This window comes from Eleutherodactylus coqui, chromosome 1 (assembly GCF_035609145.1).
Source record: "Eleutherodactylus coqui strain aEleCoq1 chromosome 1, aEleCoq1.hap1, whole genome shotgun sequence".
Taxonomy (NCBI): domain Eukaryota; kingdom Metazoa; phylum Chordata; class Amphibia; order Anura; family Eleutherodactylidae; genus Eleutherodactylus; species Eleutherodactylus coqui.
The window spans coordinates 256,910,925-256,933,841 of NC_089837.1; positions in this window are offsets into that span (position 1 = coordinate 256,910,925).

Genomic DNA, 22,917 nt, shown 5'->3' on the forward strand with positions numbered 1-22,917 from the left:
TAAAATAAATGGTCCAATAACAACAATTGAAATAACGGATGCAATATCCTCCATGAAACAACAAAAAGCACCGGGACCTGACGGGTTCTCGGCTGAATATTATAGAATGTTTTCGGGTTCTCTGTCTCCCTGTCTAGTGAAGACTTTTAACTCAGCTATGGAGAAAGGAAGATTTCCTGAAGAAATGCTCCAAGCTACAGTAATAGTATTGCCTAAGCCCGGCAGGGAGCCAGATGACCCAGCGAACCTTAGACCGATATCATTGCTTAACGCAGATGTCAAAATTTATGCAAAGGTATTGGCAAACAGGTTACTTGATATACTTCCAACGATAGTGCATTCTGACCAAGTCGGTTTTGTAAAGGGGCGGCAGGCTTCGGACGGCGCCAGAAAACTTTTAAATCTTATCCACGGTTTGAAAAGCACAAGATTACCAACAGTAGTTATGGCCCTAGATGCTGAAAAAGCTTTTGACAGGGTTCACTGGGGTTACGCATTTAAAGTTTTGGAGAAATTTGGCATGGGGGGAGAGATGATTTGCGCCGTCCGGGCCCTGTACTCCTGTCTGACAGCAAGGGTGATGGTAGATGGGGCTCTTTCCGAGAAATTCCAAATAACAAATGGAACACGCCAGGGGTGCCCGCTTTCCCCGATCTTATACGTCCTCATGGTGGAGCCGCTTGCCGAACTAATAAGATCTTCTATAGACACAAGAGGAATCCCCCTGAATGCCCGCCAACATAAAATCGGCCTTTTTGCCGACGACATTGTTCTAACTATGTCCCGCCCTCTAGAATCTTTGAGAGCTGCCTATCGAATAATAGAACAATTTAGCAACACCTCATACTACAAGCTCAATGTTGATAAAACAACAATATTAGGCATAAATATCTCAAGGGATCTAAAACACATAATCCAAAAAGAGTTTGCCTTTAAGTGGGAAAAAGAAAATATATCGTATTTGGGAACACTAATGACAGCAAATACAAATAAATTAGAAACAATAAATTTCACATCTCTTCAGGAAACAATTCAGAAGGAGCTAGATTATTTATCAAATATAAACTTGTCATGGCTGGGTAGGATCATGACATACAAAATGAAAATATTGCCAAAGATCCTATACCTCTTTAGGGTATTACCAATTCCCATATCAAAAAACACACTTAAAAAATTACAAAGGCAACTTGCAATATTTGTCTGGAGAGGATATAAATCGAGACTAGCCACACCAATTCTAGCCTTACACCGTAAAAAGGGGGGAGCGGATTTGCCTAACCTAGAGGCATACCACAAAGCGAACATCTTAAACCAAACTAGAAACTGGGTAAAAACAGAAAACGTGATGGCTTGGGTGGGCATGGAAACATGCCTCACTAACTCCAAAAAAGGGAACGCGCTTCTATTAGCGGCCTCCCTTGAAGCAATGATAAAAAACCCAGAAGTAAAAATAAATCTAACAAACCCGCCCCCCCCCCCCCCCCCCACTGTTTTGGCCTCCCTGGATTCATGGAAGGAGTATACTGTGAAAGTAGCAAAATATGACATACACACAAAGCCCAATATACCCCTGGAGATACTAAGCCTATTCAACACAGATATAAATCTAGACGAGTGGGGAAAAAAAGGGATTAAAAAGACGATTTAACAACAGAAAGCGAGATATTGCCTTTTGAGAGCATAAGCTCAAAATACAGCCTGTCTCAAAAGGACTTCTACAAATACATCAGAATAAAAACTTTTCTAAAAAATTCATCTATCCATAAAACAAAAATCCCAACCACAGTCCTGGGAAAGATCACAACATCCCCCCCACTAGGAAAATCAGACACCAGATATTTCTATGATGTTCTGATAGATAATAACATCCTTCTCCAAAAAAAAATGCATATGCTTAATTGGGAAAAAGAACTGGGAGAAAAAATACCAATTGAAGACTGGGAAAAAGCTTACAAAATGGCGTGCGGCTCCACTAGAGGCTTGGATATTCTAGAAACAGAACTAAAAATAAACCTGAGATGGTACTATAGTCCCTGCCTACTAGCCAGCAGACTTCACAATTCAGATAGCAATTGTTGGAGAAATTGCGGGCAGAGAGGTACTCTTATCCACATTTTTTGGTCATGTCCAGCTTTAAATAACTACTAGGGTCCAATTCTCAACCTACTAGAAGCTTCATTAAAGTCCAAAATAGAAAAGAAGGCTAAACTAATATTACTACTGATTGGCTTGAACAGTTACCCCCCTAACATTAGATATTTATTAGGTCATGCCTTGATGACAGCTAAGTCCCTTATAGCTAAATACTGGAAAAATACTGCCCCCCCCCCCCCCCCACACACACACAGTTGGGGAGTTCAGTGACCGGATGGCTGAACAACGAGTGTTTGAAAAGTGGTTGGCGTTGAGAAATAACTTCCTTAAGAGACATAAAGAGGAGTGGAAAATGTGGAGGTGAAAAGGAATAAAAAAAAACTGAATCTGCAAGAAGCAATTTTAGTGCCAATTGTTCAGCTGTTTAGTTATAAAAAATGTCTATCTTGTTCTTAGAAAAAACAAAAAAACAAAACAAGAGATACTGCTGGTAAATGTTTAATCACTATATAACAAATGAGATTTGAACATGTTATAATATGTTTTGATGAAAACAGAAGAAATGAATAACAGTTATAATAACTCAATGTTAATCTATTAACAACAAAATTCTGTATGTAAGTTGTCTGAATCTCAAATAAAAATTTAATATTTTTTTTAAAAAAAAGTAATATATTCAATGTTATGAATGTTATATGTCAACCTAAGCTGTTTGCAATGTTTTACCACAAAGACCTCTTTCTCTCCCGCATTTGTTTTTTCTGCTACTCGTTTCTGCAAAAGGAGCTGAACGACAAAATAAGCAAAGTGCCAGATCTAACACATAATGGGCAGTAATGGCTACCATTGAATCCAGTTGACTATAATTTAAACCATCAGGTTTCTAGCATGCCACCCAGCATTTTCCCGGACAAAATAGCATACCTTACTGCTGTATTTGTTTGGGATTTTGTGCCAGGTTGGCAATGGAACCTCAAAATATTTTAAAGTCATAAATTCTTTTGCATATTAAAGGCTACAGGGATACTGTAGACAGTTCTTTGCTCATCCTATTCATCTGAATGGATCTAAAAGAAGTCCATGTGCATTTATGCAGCAAATCTACTGCTTATGAGAAAACCTTAAGAAAGGTGTTGTAATTACTGCATAACCAAAATATTGTGTGAAACACTGAATGGGTTAATTCGGGATTGTCGCTATATTTCACTCTGGTTCAGATGTTATGCCCAGTGGGTATGAAGGGAGTCCGTGTCTCACTGCGTGGGACACGAAGGAAACCAAGGATGTGATCTCCAGCATATAGTTGCTGGAGATGCTTTTTACAAAATGTGTTTGGCCTGTTTTTTTTGGAATGGATGGCAGGTTCGGTAGTGGAGTTGTCAATTCCACCCCCTCCACTCCAGGCCTTATTATAAGGGATTAGCTCCCGAGGTGTAGAGGTTGGGTAATTAACCCAGTCCATAAAGTCTGCAGCTATGCAGACAGAGGGGAGGCCAGGTGCAGCTAGGAACGCTGGAAGCTGCTGGTCTCAAGAGACACCTTATCCCTGACCAAGAGACAAACTGGACTTTTGTACACATGTGTGTGGTTTTTGTGTGGCTGAAGCAAGCTGTACATATAGTTAGGGAAGGACTATGTATAGTGAGTGCTGGATAAGCAGGATTTTGATATATGCCTGAAATTAAAGCTGTATTTTGTTTATTTTTTATGCTTGCCAATAAATACAGGCCAAGCCTGTATGGACTTTATCTACTGTTGTGGCCTCTGACTGCTGCTCACACTGCAACCCTGCACTCTACCTGAGCAGACTCTCCCACAATTGCAATATTTGTACTAATTCGGTATTCTAAATAATTATCATCAAAATAAGGGTGAACATATAATGCTCAAACATATGTCTAAAAAACCACAATGAAAGTGATTTATCAAGTAGCAGAAAATAAATCACAAATTTAGAATTTTTGGAATTTAAACCATACTCACAACTTTTCCAGAAAGGGGACTGTACTTAGTGGGAGGGGCATGGATTCCCATGGCCCAACATATATATACCAGAAGCTGGTGTAAATTATAATGTAAATCTAAATTTTATTTTCTAGAGCAGGTATTGTCATTAGATGGGTCAAGTTTTTTAAGAGACACGTGTCTCTAAATCAATATGGTGCATGTTGCTCTAATGCAGTTTAAGAAAAATGTAAGAAACATCTTTCTTAATAAATATGGACCAATGTATCCAACAGGACAATAGGATCCACAAAAATATGTTTTAATGCAAAATATACAATGTTAATAAAGTTAAAATTGAGACGTAGGGGCAAAATGTTATTGTGCGATTAAGTTATTCATTTGCTGGTGCTAATAGCAATTTTGGACCACATATGAAATGAATTATATTACAAGGCTTTGGAGTTTAACTTATTCTAACATATTCTTGTGTTACTGAAATGCTACATTTACAAAGAACTTTGGTTAATGTGATAAATGACACACAACTGATAAGTTACTTTTAACAAATGTCCTGACAGGCTCAAGGTGATGGCCATTTTCAAATGCCCAGCTATAGATCACTTTGTTCAGCCAGGCACACTCTATCATAAGCAACATGAATTTATGAATCAGGCTAAGCATCAGTCTAGCTCTATCATCTGATAACAAGCAAAAATTTTTGTGCGCCTCATCTACTTGTTGATTGTAATGCAGTAAATATTGCAGTTGTCAAACTGCACTGACAATGCAGCTCTTGTTAATACACATAGTACAGAAGTAATAGCAACAACCTTAATAAAACATTTCACTTTTCTTATAATTGCATAATAATAATGTATGTGTGTGCTAACAAAATGTACCACACTATGCACTGGTAAATAGGTCTCTGGATAGTGCCTGAGGCTTAGGCACTATAAACTCTGCTTGAAATAGCGGCATTTTACCGCAATTTCGAGCTGCGTTTTTGAATGCATGGCACAGCCTTGAACAGTGCTTTTTACTGCACCCTATCATTGTGATGGTGATGAGGTGTGTTAAGAAACGTGAAAACGCTGAAAAATAGAACAGACAGCATTCGAGCGCAGGTCTGCGAGGTGATGAATGCAATGCTCGGGAAGCTGCACTAATTGCGGAAAAAAGCTGCTGGTGTGAGAGCGGCCTTAAGGTTTGTTTTATGATGCATTGGAAGCACTGGCATAACTATTGAAGATGTAGGGGATGCGGTTGCACCCAGGCCCTAGGGGGGCCATAAGGCCTCTCTTCTCCTTATAAGGAGCCCAGTACCATGAATAAAGCATTATGGTTGGGGGCCTTGTTACAGGTTTTGCATTGAGACCCAGGAGCTTCAAGTTACGCCTCTGCGTTAAGGGGTTAAAAGAAGTTGGGGGCCCCAGGACAAACTTTTGCACTCGGACCCATGAGCCTTTAGCTATGCCCCTGATTGGAAGCATTCCTTTGACGTATAAACAAGATGCTTGACAGCACAAAGAGTGCTTGATGACTCTGATACATGGAAATCTGGGCCATCATGCACTCTTTGTTTCGCTGTATGGTGCTCTGTGCAGCTCTTTATTACAGGGTTATCCACTCCTAGAGCCAATGATTGTTTTTTCTTTTTTTGCAAAATTCATACTGTACAAAAGCAGAAAGTAAAAAATCTGTATTTCTGTTTAAGAAAATAAAGGCATACAATCTTACAGCAAGGCCCATTAAATACTGTCTCTATACAACCCTAACTTTAAAGTGGTTTTCTGAGACCTCACAAATTTAACTAATGCATTGGATAGTTTGAAAACAAAAAAAGCAACATATCCTATCTGTTCACTCTATGTCTACTCCTGGTGTTCCAGCTCCACTACTTTGGTCTTCCTGCCAGTCTGTGTTTCTGGAACTGCAGGGAGACTTCACTGACTACTCATGTGACTGCTACAGCCAATCACTAGCCTCAGAGGTTATAAGAGTAGTTGGTGGCATCACTGCTTCAACTTTGGAAACAGAGAACAATGAGGAGCGCCCCAGCAGCAGCACTGGAGTGAAGGAGGAACGCACAGGTGGGTTATGCCTCTTCTGTTTTCTAATGATCCATTTCTTTCATTTTATTTGTGAGGTTCTCAGATAACTCCCATAACCCACTTGCATGACTCCTAGATGTTTTCCCTGAAAGATCACACTTACCAGATAATATAAAATATAATTTGTTACCTATAATAACCATAATAATATGATCTTTCTTAACTGTAGACTAGATATAACTAATGCAATGAAAAGTCAGTGCTCAAGTATGGCATTGTTTTAGTAAAATGGATGTACATGTATTTGGAAGTGGAAATGTGCTTTTAGCTTAATGCAATGATAGATCATTGAACATGAGCTCTCAACTAGAACTATCGCAGTACTGTATATAATTAAATAAATGGCAATTGAAAATTTGTGTTGCTTCCTGCTTCTAATTTCCTTGAGTGTTTAACATGTTAAAGACGTCCCAACAAAATATGGAAATAATTGCAATGAGCTATTACTGAAATTTTTTTGAGCTCTGGTTACTAATATTTGGAGTTTTCTAAACCACATTTTGTATGTCACACATTTTTTTCGGAAATAAAGCTTCCTAGACTTATCCTATGCAAAACATTATTTATGTCTAATAATTAAATTAACAGATATAAGGAAATAAGTTTAAGCATCTGAATGTCATCTAAATAAAAGGAAATCTTGGCAACATATCATAGCTGAAAGATGTAAGGGCATTAAATGTGATTGATGTTTGTTGGTAGAGAAAAATGAAAGATCCTGTACCTGAAGATGATGTACTCAGTGACTCATGATGGTTTATGGGGATGTTTAAAGCTTTAACAGCACTACTTGTTTTTATGTAAGAGTTGATTTTATTGCTGGAATCAAAGGCCAATGACATTTTGATTCCATAAAGCATACACAAAAGACTTTTAACTCAACAGTGTGAAATCATAAGCCTTATTATTTTACAGTGATAATATGCATTACAGCTTTTACAGGAAAAATAATAACGGTATCACTCTTACTTATTTTTCCATTTGCCATTTAAATATAACAGCTAATATTAAATTATATACAGGTATAGGAATGATGTATATCAATTCTTATCCCTGTTCGGGCTTTTTTCTTTCTCAAGTTAAATTGTTTGAATATTATTTTACTGGAGTTTCAGATTCTTACAAGATTGGCATAATCACAATAAAATGTACAGGTAATATGCTCTTTAAAATGTTCCCTTGAACTTGCAGATAATAACTTGATTTTTTAGAGTTCTTCAAAACTTTAGGGCAAGATGCATCAAACTAAATGTGGCAAAATTCCAAAAGGTTGCCATAAAAATGGTGTAAATGCCTTGCGCCAGATTTATCATGTGTTTTGAACACTTTTGTATGGCTTGCTAGGCAGTTTTGAAAAGTGTCAATAGAATGAGACATAGAATCATAGAATGGTACAGTTTCAGCCTCTGTCACAACTGTGATTTATGCACAGTCAGCATTGCAGTCCATTGGAAACAACTAACCAGGCTGCCTGCATAGCACCTTTATTAACTCACAACTTTGCATCCTATTACTATCTGCCAGCAGTCACAACATTTCCCTAAACTGCATGCTGTGTCTATATACTTAAGACCTCCTTGACACTGCTAACCTCTGTCACGGTAGTGATTAGTGCACAATCGGCATAGCCGTTTGCTGGATAACATAGCAGCACAACATAGTAGCATAGCAGCTCACATGCTATGTGAATATACAGAGATTTCTCAGAATTTTCAGCTTTAGTCACAATTGTGATTAAGGCACGATCAGCATAGCAGTTCATTAGAAGCTTATAATTTGGTTGCTTCCCCGAACACTGCATGCTGTGTGAATATAATAGTGGCTAAAGATGACTGCCCTTACAGCCTGCCTAGTTAATATACACTTAGTTCTCTTATGGACCTAGTCAATATCTTGTTCAGCCACCTATACCTTTATTTTAAAGTGTCTTTGTCTCTCTTTGAGCGCATATATGTTAATAAAGTATTCATATTTATTGTTCTATGTTTGGGAGGGTATAACCATTAGGCCATTTCTTGCCTTTGGCAGTTTCCTTGTTCACTGTTCAAAATTGTACAGATCTTTTTGAATCGGCAAATTTGATCAGTTTCCTCTCAATACCCTCAACTACAGGCTCAGAGGCCTGTGGTTTTCTGGGTCCACCTTCTTTCTTTTTTTGAAGATAAGAACCACATTTGCTCTTCTCTAATCTTCTGGGACTTTTCCCATCCTCCAGGTATTTTCAAAGATTATGGCGAGTGGTTCAGCAATTACCTCTGCTACTTTCTTTAGTATCCTAGGATGAAATTCATCTGGACCTGGAGACTTAAATTCATTTAAATTAGCTATGTGATCCCTCACCATCTCTCTGCTTATAAATAGCCTGAATTATTTTATTCCGTCATTAGTACAGGCAATATCATTGATGCTACAGTTTACCTTCTGAGAGAAAACAGATACAAAGTAGAAATGTAAAAGTTCGGCCCTCTCAACATCATTTTTAACCAATTTAGCATTTTCATCCTGAAAACATCCTATAGCATCTTTGACTTTTCTTTTGCTTTTGACATACTCCCAAATCCTTTGTTATTGCCTTTGGCCTATCTTGCAAGCCTCAAATCATTATTAGCTTTTCTAACACTTGTCCTACAGTTTCTGCAGACTGCATTATATTCTTTGATAAACAAATTTTTTCTTCCTTTTTAGCATGTATTTAAGTTCTGTGTTCATCCATCTAGGTCTCTTTAAGCCCTTCCCGTTCCAGAACGTACATTTACATCCTGCAGCGTCAGGGTATGTATGAAGAGAGATTGTGGCGCGACCTCTCTTCATACAGCGCGGGCGTCAGCTGTTTATTACAGCTGAAACTGCGGGCAATAGCTGCAATTGGCCGTATGGCCGATAGCAGCTATTAACCCTTTAAATGCCAATGTCAATTCTGACAGTGGCATTTATATCTCCTGAATGATGTTCGGGTATCCCGTACGGCCCCGTTACGTGAGATCACAGGGAGCCGTCCAGGTATCATGGCAGCTGGGTCCTTCTGAAAGCCCCCAGGGCTGCCTTAGCAGACTGCCTATCAAGCCGTCTCAATGGGGAGGCTTGATAGACTGCCTGTCAAAACGCATTATGACATAATGCTACAGCATGACGTCATACTGCAGGAGCGATTAAAGCATCGCTAGTTGTGGTCCCCTGAGAAGGCTTCAAAAAAGAAAAATAAGATCAATAAAGTTTTATTAATTGTAAAAAAAAAAGTAATAAAAGTTTAAATCACCTCCCTTTTGCCATATCCATAATAAAGAAATCTAAATCATAATAGAAAAATACATATTTGGTATCGCTGCATCCGTAAAAGTCCAATCTAGTAAAGTAGTACATTATTTACGCCACATGGTACATTTTGTCCAAAAAAAAAATAAAGAACGCCAGAAATGCATTTTTTCAGTCACCCTCTCTTCCAGAAAAAATGCAATAAAAAGCGATCAAAAACTTGTATGTATTCCGAATTAGTACTAACGTAAACTGCAGGATATCCCACAAAAAATGAGCCTTTGCACAACTACATTGACGGAAAAATAAAAAAGTTAGCAGAAGATGGCGGCAGAAAATAATTAAAAAAAATTAAATGTCTTTGAAAAAAAAATACAAGTACTACAGTGAAAAAAAAAAAAAACTATACAAGTTTGGTATCGTAGTAATTGTACTGACCCATAGAATAAAGTTATCATGTTATTTTTGTTGCAGTTTGTGCACCGTAGAAACGAGATGCACTGAAAGATGGTGGAATGTATTTTTTTATTTTTTTATTTTACTCCACTTAGAATTTTAAAAAAAAATTTCTGTACTTTATATGGTACTTTAAAAAGCACCATTGAAAAATACAACTCGTTTGGCAAAAAAAGCCCTCATACAGCAATGTCGATCAATAAATAAAGGAGTTACGATTTTTTAAAAGGGGGAGGAAAAAAACAAAAATGGGGAAATAAGGGGCCACGTCATAAGGGGTTAAATGTTTCCTATTCTTTCTTTGTTTAGAGATTGTTAACGATTGTGCTTTGAGAATTTCAGTTTTCAACATTTCCCAACCTACTTGGACATTTCTGTTCTTAGGAACATCCAGCCATTGTATCTTATCTACCCTCTTTCTGAGCTTATGAAAATCTGCCTTTCTGAAATCCAACCTTGATGTTTGAGTTTTCTCAGGTCTTCCTCCCCTTTTTATCCAAAATTCAATGAAAACATGATCACTGCCTCACAAGGTCCCAGCCTCCCTTGCTTCCTCAACCATTCCCTCCCTGTTGGTAAGAATTAGGTCCAAGATAGCAGATCCCCTTGTTTTCTCTTTCTCCTTTTGGAGGATAAAGTTATTAGCAAGAGTGGATAATAATTTGTTGGATCCATTACTTTTACCTGAGAGAGATTCTCAACAAATGTCTGGATCGTTAAAATCTACCATGGTCGCTATATACTTTTTTGAGAACTTGTCTATCTGATATAGAGATCATCCATATCTTCTGCTTGTCCAGGTGACCTATAGTAAATGCCTACAATAGTGTCCTTTCTGTTGTTGTCTCCTTGTATTCTTACCCAAACAGTTTCTACAGAACTACCATTCCCTGAAGCTTGAATATCTGTGAAGATATATACTTTCCTAGCATACAATCCAACACCTCCTCGCCTTTTATTAGGTCTGTTTCTTATAAATAAGTTGTATCCTTAATGCCTTGTATTCCAATCATGTGTATCATTCCACCAAGTTTGCATGCTAGCATGATACGCATGATTTGACATCATATTTCTCTTCCTGTGTTAGGAGCTTTAAGTCTCCTTGTTTGTTTTCCATGCTCTTTGAATTTGTGTAGAAACATTTTAGTTTGTGATCGGTGTCTCTTGCTCTTCTAATTTCTTTTTGAAAATTTTGTCTTTGTTCTTTGTTTCCACTTCTAAGAGTGAGGTTCTTGATTGCATTTATTAGCTGGAAATTTTTGTCTAGCCTTTCAATTACCTTCCATATTGTTCTAGTTTAAAGCTCTCCTAATGAGTGTAGCAAGGCCCCTGCCAAATATATGCTTAACTGTTTTGTAAGGTGAAACTGGTCTCTAGCAAGGAGTCAGTCATATAGGTAATTCAGTCCATAATCTATAACTCCGAGTCTTTCCTGATGACACCATTGATGTAGCCTGTTGTTTACCTCTAGAATACTGTTCCATCTCCTTATTCAATGGCCATCCACTGGGATGAAAGAATGCAATCTGTACTCCTAATTCCTTCACTTTCCTGCCAAGGTCTTCAAAGTCTCTGCAGATAGTTGCAAGGTTCTTCTTTGCAGTCGCATTTGTCCCTATGTTTTTAGTAAGAATGGGTAGGGGTCTGTAGAACTGAAGACATATCTTTGATTTGCGCACCTGGAGGACAACACATCTCCTGTGAGGTTATGTCAGGTCTGCCGACAGTTATCTCTGTCCTTCTTTCCATAGGGAATCCCCCACATCCAGCACTCTCCTTTTCTTCTTTACAACAACACTTCTTCTTCCCCATCCAAGAGGATTCTGAGTGCTTACTAGACTGTTGTTTGTAGGCAAAGTCATTTCTTGATGTACCTCTTCATTGTTCTCATGTGTGAGAGCCTGGTACCTGGTTCCTGAGCAGTGTAGTTGGTGACTTTGGGTCATTCCTCTGGTTCTGCAGGTACACTGAAAATGTATTTTCCTTCAACATTTTGAAGAGTCACTTCTGCTTTGTTAAAGAAATCCTCATCCTCGTTAATGAGTTTCAAAGTAGCTATTCTCTCCTGAAGATTTTGCACCTTTACCTCCAATAGAGACACAAGCTTGTATTTCTAGCAGATGAAGTTTGGCTTTTCTTCTGGTAGGTCTGTAACCATATAGCATACATTGCAGCTCAACATATGGTTACTCTCCCCTTCAATGTTGATGTCCACTTCCAAACTTCTAAAACTCTCGTAATGATATATAACCTATAAGATGTTACTTAGTGGAAAACTTCTATGGCGATGTCCTCTAAGCAGCTAAACCCGGCAAAACCCAGTAATCGTCCCGCTCACAGGGACTCTTCACACATGGCTTAAAGGATTCTAAAAATGTAATAAGATTGTGTCAAAAGCTTTTAAAAAATATATTGGTCTAAAGCATGCCAACCAAGAGGTATCATAAGGAAGAGAAAATTATCTAACAGGTGTAGCAAGATGTGCTAAAACTATCATACAGCATGATCCAGTGTAATAAATATGGCACATATTCTACCTGCCTGGTCAAGTTTTAACCCCTTAGTGATGACCCCATGGCTCTTTTACGTGCTAGCTAAGTGGGCTTTAATCCTAAATGATTAAAGCCACGTGGGCTGAGGACGTGACAGCACCATGCTGATGGCTACCGAAGGTAGCCAACAAGCTGGAGCTGTCATGGGGGGCCAGGATATCCGACTCCCGGTCATGCGATCGGCCCTGTTTAATGGATAGCGCAGATCACATGAAAGTAAATAAAAAGTGAAAAAAGTTAAAGTTTTTGCTCCCATCACGGATTGCATCTATGAGGAGCACTGAAACTACTCACCCACATCCTCCGCGATGTCCCGAGATGATCTGGTCCAAAAAAGACCTCGGCCATCTTATGCGCATGCGCGCCTAAGGAGAAATGGCGGTGCATGCGCAGAAGGCGACATTGGCACAGGGGATTTGAAATTTAGTAGCCGGGAGGCAGGAGATGTAACTGGGGATTGCGGTGACTGTTCCCTGGGCCCATGATCACCGCTATCCAATTGATAACGGCGACCACGGAAAAGTTCCAAAAAGTGAAACCTCCCCATATAGATTGGAAAATACTCAACCCCCCCCCCCCCCCCGTCCTCCGTGATGTCCTGCCAGGACCTGATGTCGTTCTCTGCAAGTGCGTGCCAGACATCACACGTCAGGCGAGTGCACAGAAGGGATCTCTCTGTTCCTGGCTACCATGTAATATCACACTATGTGGTTCTCAGTCACGTTTTAGCTGGTATCCAGTGGATAACAGCAATAATGTAAAGTAAAAAAAAAGAGTAAAATATATTTTTTTAAGTTTACGTTTTATCTCCCTTCATGGATCATATCCATGAGGGAGATGAAATTACGTACCAAAGGCCCCGGGATCTATCCATTGACTTCACCCTGGCTTTTGCGCATGCACCCATCGCCAAAATGGTATCCGCATGTGCAAAAGCTGCAGATTGCCAGGGTAATTTAAAATCTCCCCGCTCCTGGCTACCAAACATAACCATAAGCCTGGAGATTTCACGGGGGGAGGAAGGGGGTAGCCCTCATCATGTGATCACTGGTATCCAATGGATAGCGGCGATCACGTAAAAGTAAAAAAAGTTAGAATTTCACCTCTCGTCATGGATCCAAACCATGATGGGAGGTGAAATTACTCACCTAGGGCATCCAGCAAGGCCCCTGATGGGATCTTTATCTGCTGGCATTTCCCGAACTTCGGTGCATGCGCCCATCGTCAAAATGGAGGATATAAGAGCAGAAGCTGGGGAGGGCCCGGGAAATTAAAAATCTCTTTGCTCCTGGCTAATAAAGGTAGCTGAGAGCCTTGAGCAGTGACCAAGGGCTGCAGAGAGTGGCACGCCATCATGTGATCACCATTATCCAATGGTTAATGGGGATCACGCAAAAATTAAAAAAACAGTTGAAGTTTGTCGGTTGTTTTCGGTTTTGTCCCTGTTGTGCATACAGACAGAAGATTAGGGCCACTATGGGTATGTCTCTAAACACAGGACAAACAGGGGGATCCATTTTGTGGTGCAAGTGTTCATTAATATGTGTGCTGTGCAAAATAATGATACAATTGCCAAAAAAATGAAAATTGCAATTTTTTTCCTTCTGCTTTGCTTAGATTCATTCAAAAATTGTGGGGTTAAAGGGCGCTCAAGGGGTCTACAAGTGTGCTATGGGGCCTAAAACGCCTTAATCGCTTGAAATTTTATTTTTTCTCCTGTAAATCTCATTAGGTCCTGAAAAAAAACAGTGGGGTCAAAACACTCATGACACCCCTCAGTAACTATATTAAGGGGTATAATTTTTTAAATGGTGTTATTTGTGGGTGTATCTAAAATTCTGACACCTATGAGCCTTTGCAATCTTGGCATGGTGTAGGAAAACAAAGTGTTCCTCGAAATGTTGATCATCAATGTTAAATTTGTACGTCTCTTAAATGGTTTAAAAAAACTAGTTTTTTAAATGTGCATCCAAAATATACAGATAGAAATATCTGCCTCTTTAAATTTTTTGAGATATTACAGTTGAAAATGTGAAAAAAAGGCAATTTTTTCAACATTTTTCCAATTTTGGCACTTTTAATAAATATACGCAAATTCTATTAGTCTAGTTTTACCGCCTAAATAAAGTACAATATGTGGCAAAAAAAACTTTTAACGGCAATAATATAACTCCCTCAAAGTGTTATTGCAAATTACTGCAGTTTTTTTAATGACATTCATTTTTGTATCTTAGTTATTTACTAACAGTAGCTTCGAACTTAAAAGTGGTAATTTTCAGATCAATTTAAATAGTGGCCCTATAATTTAAAGCAACAGAATCAGATCTTAAGGGCTTGGTCAGACGAGCATTTTTTTGCTCACAAATAGGCGCGTAAAAAAAACGCCGCTCGCATGTGAAAAAATCGTGTGAACGAAGCTAAAGGCACAATCTACATTCGTGCATAATTTGCTCGTTCACACGATCCGTGGTGCGTGCTGCTTGTTAATCCAGCTCCCATAGGAGTCAATGGGAACTCCTGATTGAGGTCCTATCTTTTAACGCAGCACGCACCTTAGATGCGTGCTTTGTAGCCACGCATGTCCTATCTTTTGCAGGTGCAAGTATTTTGCGTGCCTAAAAATTTTTATGTGAACACTTCAATAGGAAACCTTTGGTTCTAATTGATATGATCTTTTTGCACGGCTATTTGTGCGCAAAAAAATGCTCGTCTGACCGAGCTCTTATGGATTATTTCTAGAAATAAAGGATTTCAAATTCAAAATTGTGGAATTATTTTTTTTTTTTACCAACCATATTGGTATATCCGGTACATCACACAAGCAAAGATTATATAGCTCACCGCAGTATAAATTAAGATCCAACTTTCCAGATCTAAAAGTGATGTGCACTGATATATTAATCCACATTTTGGACATGTGTACAAACTCCAGACACACATGAAAAGGTTATATCAGCATTCTTTGTCTCATAGTTAGAGATGAGCGAGCACCAAAATGCTCGGGTGCTCGTTGCTCGAGTCGAGCAACTCTGGGGGTGGGTAGGACGTGAGCAGTCCCAGGCTCTGATTCGGTCATAGCCTCCACTAAATTCACCCACTGTGCCATCAGGGAGATATAGTGGCCCTGCCCGCCTGTGCTTGTCCACGTGTCCGTTGTTAAGTGGCGACTGGGGACAGAGTAGCGCGGGGCCGCCGCCATCATGTTTTTGAAAGCCTCCGTTTGCACAAGCCAGTACGGCAGCATCTCCAGGCTGATCAATTTGGCAATATGCACGTTTAAAGCTTGAGCGTGCGGGTGCGTGGCGTCGTATTTGCGCTTTCGCTCCAACGCTTCAGCTAGACATTGGTGGATGGGGCCGAAGACAGCGGAGGTGAGGGTGTGGGTGCAGGCCGTGAGACGCTCATGCCTGTGTCCTGAAAGGGGGGTTGGATCTCAGTGGCAGGTTGGGGCACAGGGGGAGAGGCAGTGGTGCAACCCGGAGGCGGTAAACGGCCTTCGTCCCACCTTGTGGGGTGCTTGGCCATCATATGCCTGCGCATGCTGGTGGTGGTGAGGCTGGTAGTGGTGGCCCCCCGGCTGATCTTGGCGCGACAAAGGTTGCACACCACTGTTCGTTGGTAGTCTGCACTCTCAGTGAAACACTGCCACAACTTTGAGCTCCTTGGCCTCTGCATGGTGGCTTGGCGCGAGGGGGTGCTTTCGGAAACAGTTGGGGGATTATTCGCTCTGGCCCTGCCTCTACCCCTGGCCACCCCACTGCCTCTTCCAACCTGTCCTGGTGTTGCTGTTGTCTCCCCCTCTGAAGACCTGTCCACAGTTGGCTTATCAAACCAGGTGGGGTCAGTTACCTCATCGTCCAGCGGCTCTTCCTCCGAATCCTCTGTGCGCTCCTCCCTCGGACTTACTGCCCTTACTACTGCCTAACTGATAGACAACTGTGTATCATCATCATCATCGACCTCCTCACCCACTGAAAGCTCTTGAGACAGTTGCCGGAAGTCCCCAGCCTCATCACCCAGACCCCGGGAACTTTCTAATGGTTGGGCATCGGTCACGACAAACTCCTCAGGTGGGAGAGGAACCATTTTTTCCCAATCAGGGCAGGGGCAAGAGAACAGTTCCTGGGAGTCTGCCTTCTCATCAGAATGTGTCGTTTTCATGGAGTGAGGCGGCTGGGAGGAAGGAGGAGCAGCAGCGAGAGGATTCAGAGTTGCAGCAGTGGACGGCATAGAAGACAGGTTGCTGGAGACATTGCTAGATGCACTTTCTGCCATCCACGACAGGACCTGATCACACTGCTCATTTTGTAATAAAGGTCTACGACGTGGACCCAAAAATTGTGATATGAAGCTGGGGACCCCAGAAACTTTCCTTTCTCCTAATCCCGCAGCAGCTAGCTGCGATTCACCTGGACCAGGAACTCGGCCTATGCCCACACCCTCACTTGGAAATCCGCGTCCTCGCCCGTGTCCACGTCTACATCCTCTAGCCCTACCGCTACCCCTCAGCATGGTGAATTATGAATAGAGCAGACACAGAGCGGTGTAAAAATTTTTTGAATTATTGGCGTGCAGTTGGAAGGAGACAGCGCTTATGTTACGCAAACTGCAGCCAGAAAAAAAATTATACTGAAGCCTGCAAGCAGGCCTAGCTGTGCAATAGTGAGGTACTAGAACTCCCAGCAGCCACGGAGTTAAATGCACACGGTCACAGGTAGCCCTAAGAAGGATCGTTGGGGTTCTTGTAGACAGGATTCCACATTACCACTCTCCCTGCCTGACCAATACTGCGCCTATACTATGTAGTACAGACTGCAGCCTGAGAATGCTATAGCCTGCACGCCCGATATAAAAAAAAAATAAAAGAGCAAAACTGCTACCAGCAGCCACAACAGTAATGCACTAGGTCAGATGGGACCCTAAGAAGGACCGTTGGGGTTCTTGTATACGCTAACACTTTCCCTATAGCACCAGCAGCACCCTCCCTAATCCAGCGTGTGTCTGAGGCGAGCAGCGGGCGGGACTGCGTTATATACTTGGCGGTCACTTGATCTCGCCAGCCACTCACTGCAGGGGGGTGGGATAGGGCTGGCACGTCACACGAGGAAGTTGTAATGCCTTCCCTGCATGTCTATTGGCCAGAAAATGGCGCAAAACTTTCAGGGAAGGAAATGGAAGTGACTCGAGTACCGCGTGGTGCTCGTCTCGAGTAGCGAGCGTCTCGAGTACCCTAATACTCAAACGAGCATCAAGCTCGGACGAGTACGCTCACTCATCTCTACTCATAGTTAAAAAGAAAAATGTATTGGATCATGTTAAAAAGCAAGTGTACAATTCAATCTTGGAAAGACTTTATATATTTTGAATTATGTCTTTGGTTGTTACTCATAAGTCAAGGGTTCACATTTTATACAAGTCTTATATCATATACATACCCAGTTTTGGCTTTGTATAGACTTGTGAAGTTTTCTGGTCACAAAGTTACTTTTATCTAAGCCTTATCTTGTATAGCAATCAACTCAATAAACTCCAAATACCTTTTATCTTGTTTTTTCATGTCTTTCGGCTATTGCATGCTGCTGCAGCCCCACTGCTTGTTTATTTACATGTTCATCCTCAGGAATGTCACTTCCTGCTTTCTTTCCTCTTCAGTTCCCATAAGCCCTCAGGCTGCCAGCAGTAGAAATGCCCACAGTACACACACTGGCCAGGGACTTGCACCCACCTGCCCAGAGCTCCACGCCCCTCCTTAACCACTTGTCTTGGCTTCATAGGGATTACTGGCAGTAACTTGCAGCATCTGGCCTGTATGCTACCTCAGTCTTGCAATACGAACCTCTGTAACCCGACCCCGTTCCAGCTAGCATGAAGGAGGTGTCTATTCCTTGCTGCTGATGGCGGCTTGCACTTCACAACTTTAAATACCCAAGGTTGGCCAGCGATCCCAGCACAGCGGGGGCTCATGCACACGAGTGTACGCGAGCTGCGCCTGACACTCTTGGACATCACTCACCACACAAACATACTTCTGTGGCCTGCGGGAGACATTGTGGTCCGTGATACGGACTAAACAAGATGTGTTGTGACTTTTTGGAAGGGGACCGTTGGCCCACTTGAAAAAATGCCCATGTTTATAGTCTAATTGGCTATAATAGATTTGTGTCTGAAATACATAGATGACAGATGGATGGAATATACATTGCAATAACCCCATCATTGTGATGGGTGATGAGGTGTAGTTAAAAGTGCTAAAAGGGTGAAAATAGAACAGAGAGCGTTTGAAAATCACGGCATTAGAAACACTGCATTCAATTGCAGGTCTATGAAGCTTTATTGAAATCAATGGAATCGTTCTACCACAGTTTCAAACGTTGCGCTAATTGCAGTAAAAAGCGGGCTGTGTGAGAGCATCCTAAAACCAACCTTACTCCTACAGTCAGCAAAACACAGCAATTTCACCACTACTGCCTCCAACAGTGGGTTTTAGTGCATCACATCATTGTGTTGGGTAATGAGGTGCATTAAATGTGGCAAAATAGAGCAGGCAGCGCTTGAAAACTGTGGCATTAAAAAATGCTGTGATTGAGAGCAGGTCTGTGAGGCCTCATTGCAATCAATGGGAGCTGAGCCTTGTACAATGATTACTGCGGTGTTCTAAATGGCTTGGTAATCGCAGTAAAAAGCTGATGTGTGAGTGGCAAGATTCATTTTGAGTTTAAGCACTTTTCTGCAGTAATTCCCCCCTCTTTTTCTCCTGCTGTGCATATTTGCGCAGCAAAAATACCCAAAGAGAGCAATTCTAGGGTTAAAAGCGCAGGTCTTCAGATAATGCTGCACAAGGCCCAGCTCCTCTGCATTAGTGGTGCGCAAAGAAGCGCTGCTGAAAGATATACAGTAATATTTCATAACAGAACATGCGCGGTCTGGCCAACCCTGCACTCTGACTGCGTATGTCAAGCTGATATTCAGCTGAGCTCAGAGCCTGATCTGTGCTATAACTGCACATGCCTGTCAAACTGGAAATCTGCTGAGCTGAGAATCAGACCTCTGTGCACAGCAGTACATAGGTCGGGACATCAGCAGAAGCACTGTGGCAGTCACATGATTGGCTCTGCAGGGAGACGAACAGATGCATCTTTAAGTATATTGAAAAGTCTTTCTATGTCAATGATTGCTTAGAAAATTAATTATTAGTTTTTCCTCTGAGATAACCCTCTAACCCCTTAACGTGCAAGATACATGCATTTATATTAGTGTAGGGACCCACTACAATGCAAGGAATCGTGAAGTGGTTAGTGGGCTCATGTATCTTGGCCAACATCCAACCAATGCCTTGCATTAATTATCTATCATTCACATGCAGTGTGGCTTTAAGACTCCAGGGGGAGCCCAGGGTGGCAGTACCAATGTGGTTCATTGTTGAAAATGCAGGGCAACCCGCCGAATTATCATGGCATCATTAATAGGTTGCTGGTCTGCATGGTGAACTACATATAACAGAATGGTCTGGAACCCTGTATCCCCTATGTGTGGGAGTATACACCAAGCAGCCACCCCCATCATTATCAAGAGGCAGTGTGAGTGGTTGTCTTATCGGTGTCCTGCACAGGTGTTATTCGCTCCTCCGTTTGGTAGTCAGCTACCTGCATGGTGAGAGGATGCATCTATATGCACTCCTCAGTCAGTAAGTAACGGCCATTTTCTGTGATTAATAAACTTTGAAGGGTGCAGTTTTAAAATTGGGGCGATTCATGGCAGTTTTCTGATATACAGGCTCCTAAAATCCACATCTGAACTCAATTGGTTATTAAAAAATTTGCTAATAAATTTGAAAAATTACTGCTAAATTTATATACTTTGTGGAGTCCTAAAAAAATAAAATAACACTTATGAAATTATTGCAGCATAAAGTAGGCCTATGAGAAATGCTAATTATTAACTATTTTGTGGTGTTTGACTATCTGTCTCAGGGCTCACACCCACTGGCGATCCGACTTCCCTGCGATGCGACAGTGAGTGAAAATGCATGTTAATGAAACCAATGATTTTCAATGGTTTCATTCTCATTTGTGATGTTTTCAATGTAATCTTGCATCGCAAAGAAGAATGGGCGATATCGCGAATTGTTTTCATTAGAGCCAGCACCAGCAGTGCTAGCCCCATTGTTAGGGCTGGCCACGGCAGATAGACAGGGACTCTGTATGTCAACCCTCTCCCGTGTCCCTACCTACTTGCCCCCTGGGCTAAGCCGCAGGGCGACAACTGGGCGACAGTCCCTACGCTGCACTAGTGTCAGAGATCCCGGGAAGGAGGGACTGGGAGACAGACAGGTTGGAACCTGAAGCTAACAGGGCGTAATCAGCAACCACAGGAGGAACGTACCTCTTGAGGAGCAATTTGTGGAAAACCATGTGGATTCTCCATGTGTCAGGTAGTGCCAGCTTGTATGCCATAGGACCAATAACCCTAGTGAAAGGAAAAGGACCCACAAATCGGGGAGCCAGCTTCAATGAAGGCACCTTTAACTTCAGGTTCTTAGAAGATAGGTACACCAACTGGCCCACAGACAAAGGTTCAGAGATAGTATTTGTACCTCTGCTCCTCCTAAGCATTGCATCCCTAGAATGCTCCAAATTGCCCTGCACCTTCTCCCACACCTCCCGTAGATCCTGAACCTGAGCATCTGCAGATGGATTGTTAGAGGGAGAGGCGAAGGACACCATGAACCTGGGGTTGAAACCGAAATTACAGAAGAAAGGAGACACACCAGACGCCGAATGAGTATGATTATTGATAGCAAATTCCGCCAACGCAAGATAATTGACCCAGAGACTCTGACAATCACTCACATACATTCTGAGGTACTGAGCCAGTTCCTGGTTCACACATTCAGTCTGCCTGTTGGATTCCGGGTGAAAGGCAGAGGAAAACGACAACCCGATACCGATATTCTTACAAAACGCCCTCCAAAACCGAGCAACGAATTGGACTTCCCGATCGAAAACAATATCCTGAGGGACCCCATGCAGGCGCACAATCTCCCTGACAAAAATGGTGGCTAACTCAGGTGCGGACGGAAGCTTCTTAAGAGCAGTAAAATGCGCCATTTTGGAAAATCTGACAACAACCACCAAGATGACCGAGCACCCCTGGGATTCGGGGAAGTCGGTAATAAAATCCATCAACACATGGGTCTATGGGCTCTCCGGAATGGGAAAAGGACAAAGCAGATCTTCTGGTCGTCTCCGTACACTCTTCCCTCGAGGACAGATTGGGCAGGACTTGACAAACTCCTGGACGTCCCGAGACATTTGTGGCCACCAATACAAATGGCCACACAGCACCAGAGTGCCTTGGACCCCTAGATGTCCAGCTAACACCGATGAATGAACCTCCTCCAATATGAGGAGCCGCAAGGCATGGGGAAGGCCTCCCTTCCGGAAGGCTTTGGGGAACTGACTGCTGAGCTGATTGGAGTAAAGCAGAGGTGTCAGATGAAAGAGTGGCGACAACCATGCCTGGGCCTAGAACACTCTCTGGCTGAGGCTCCTCTACCTCGGGAACCCCGAAGCTGCACAACAACGCATCAGCCTTGACAGTATTGGCCCCTAGCACATAGGTGACTACAAAATTGAAACGCAAAAAAACCCAATTTGCATTCAAGCGCTTAGTGGACTTCAAATAAACCAGATTCTTATGGTCCATGAGGACCTTAATAGTATGACGAGCACCCTCTAAGAAATGTCTCCACTCATCAAATGCCCATTTTATGGCCAATAACTCCCTGTTGCCAATATCATAGTTGCATTCTGCCTGACTGAATTTTCTGGAAAAGAACGCACACGTCTGGAGACCAGGTCAGCCGGGAGATTCCTGCGAGAGGACTGCCCCCACACCATGCCTCGGAGGCATCCACTTCAATGATGAATGGGCCATGTAGCTCCGGCTGAGCCAACACCGATGCTGTGGAAAAAGCCCTCTTGAGAAGTGCAAAGGCCTCCACTGCGTCCCGTGACCAGGAATCCACTCTAGCCCCCTTCTTGGTCAGGTCAGTCAAGGGTTTGGCCACCACTGAAAAGTTCTTAATGTATTTCTGATAGTAGTTTGCGAACCCCAAAAAGCATTGTAACTAGAGATGAGCGAGCATGCTTGGTAAGGTCAGTTACTCGAGCGAGCCTCACTCATCTCGGTTAATTGCCTTCTCCTCTAAGCGTGCTCAGGGGGGCAGCGGAGGGCGGGGGAGAGTGGAGAGTAGCCGGATGGAGAGTGAGAGAGATCTCTCTCTCTTTACCCCCCACTGCCCGCCGCTGCCCCCCGAGCATGCTCGGAGGAGAAAGCAGATAGTCGAGATGAGTGAGGCTAGCTCGAGTAACTGACCTTACTGAGCGTGCTCACTCATCTCTAGTTGTAACGCCTATAAGTTGGTGGGTTGCACCCAATCGGCGATGGCCTTGACCTTGTCTGAGTCCATCCGGATGGCCGAAGGAGAAATGACATATCCCAGA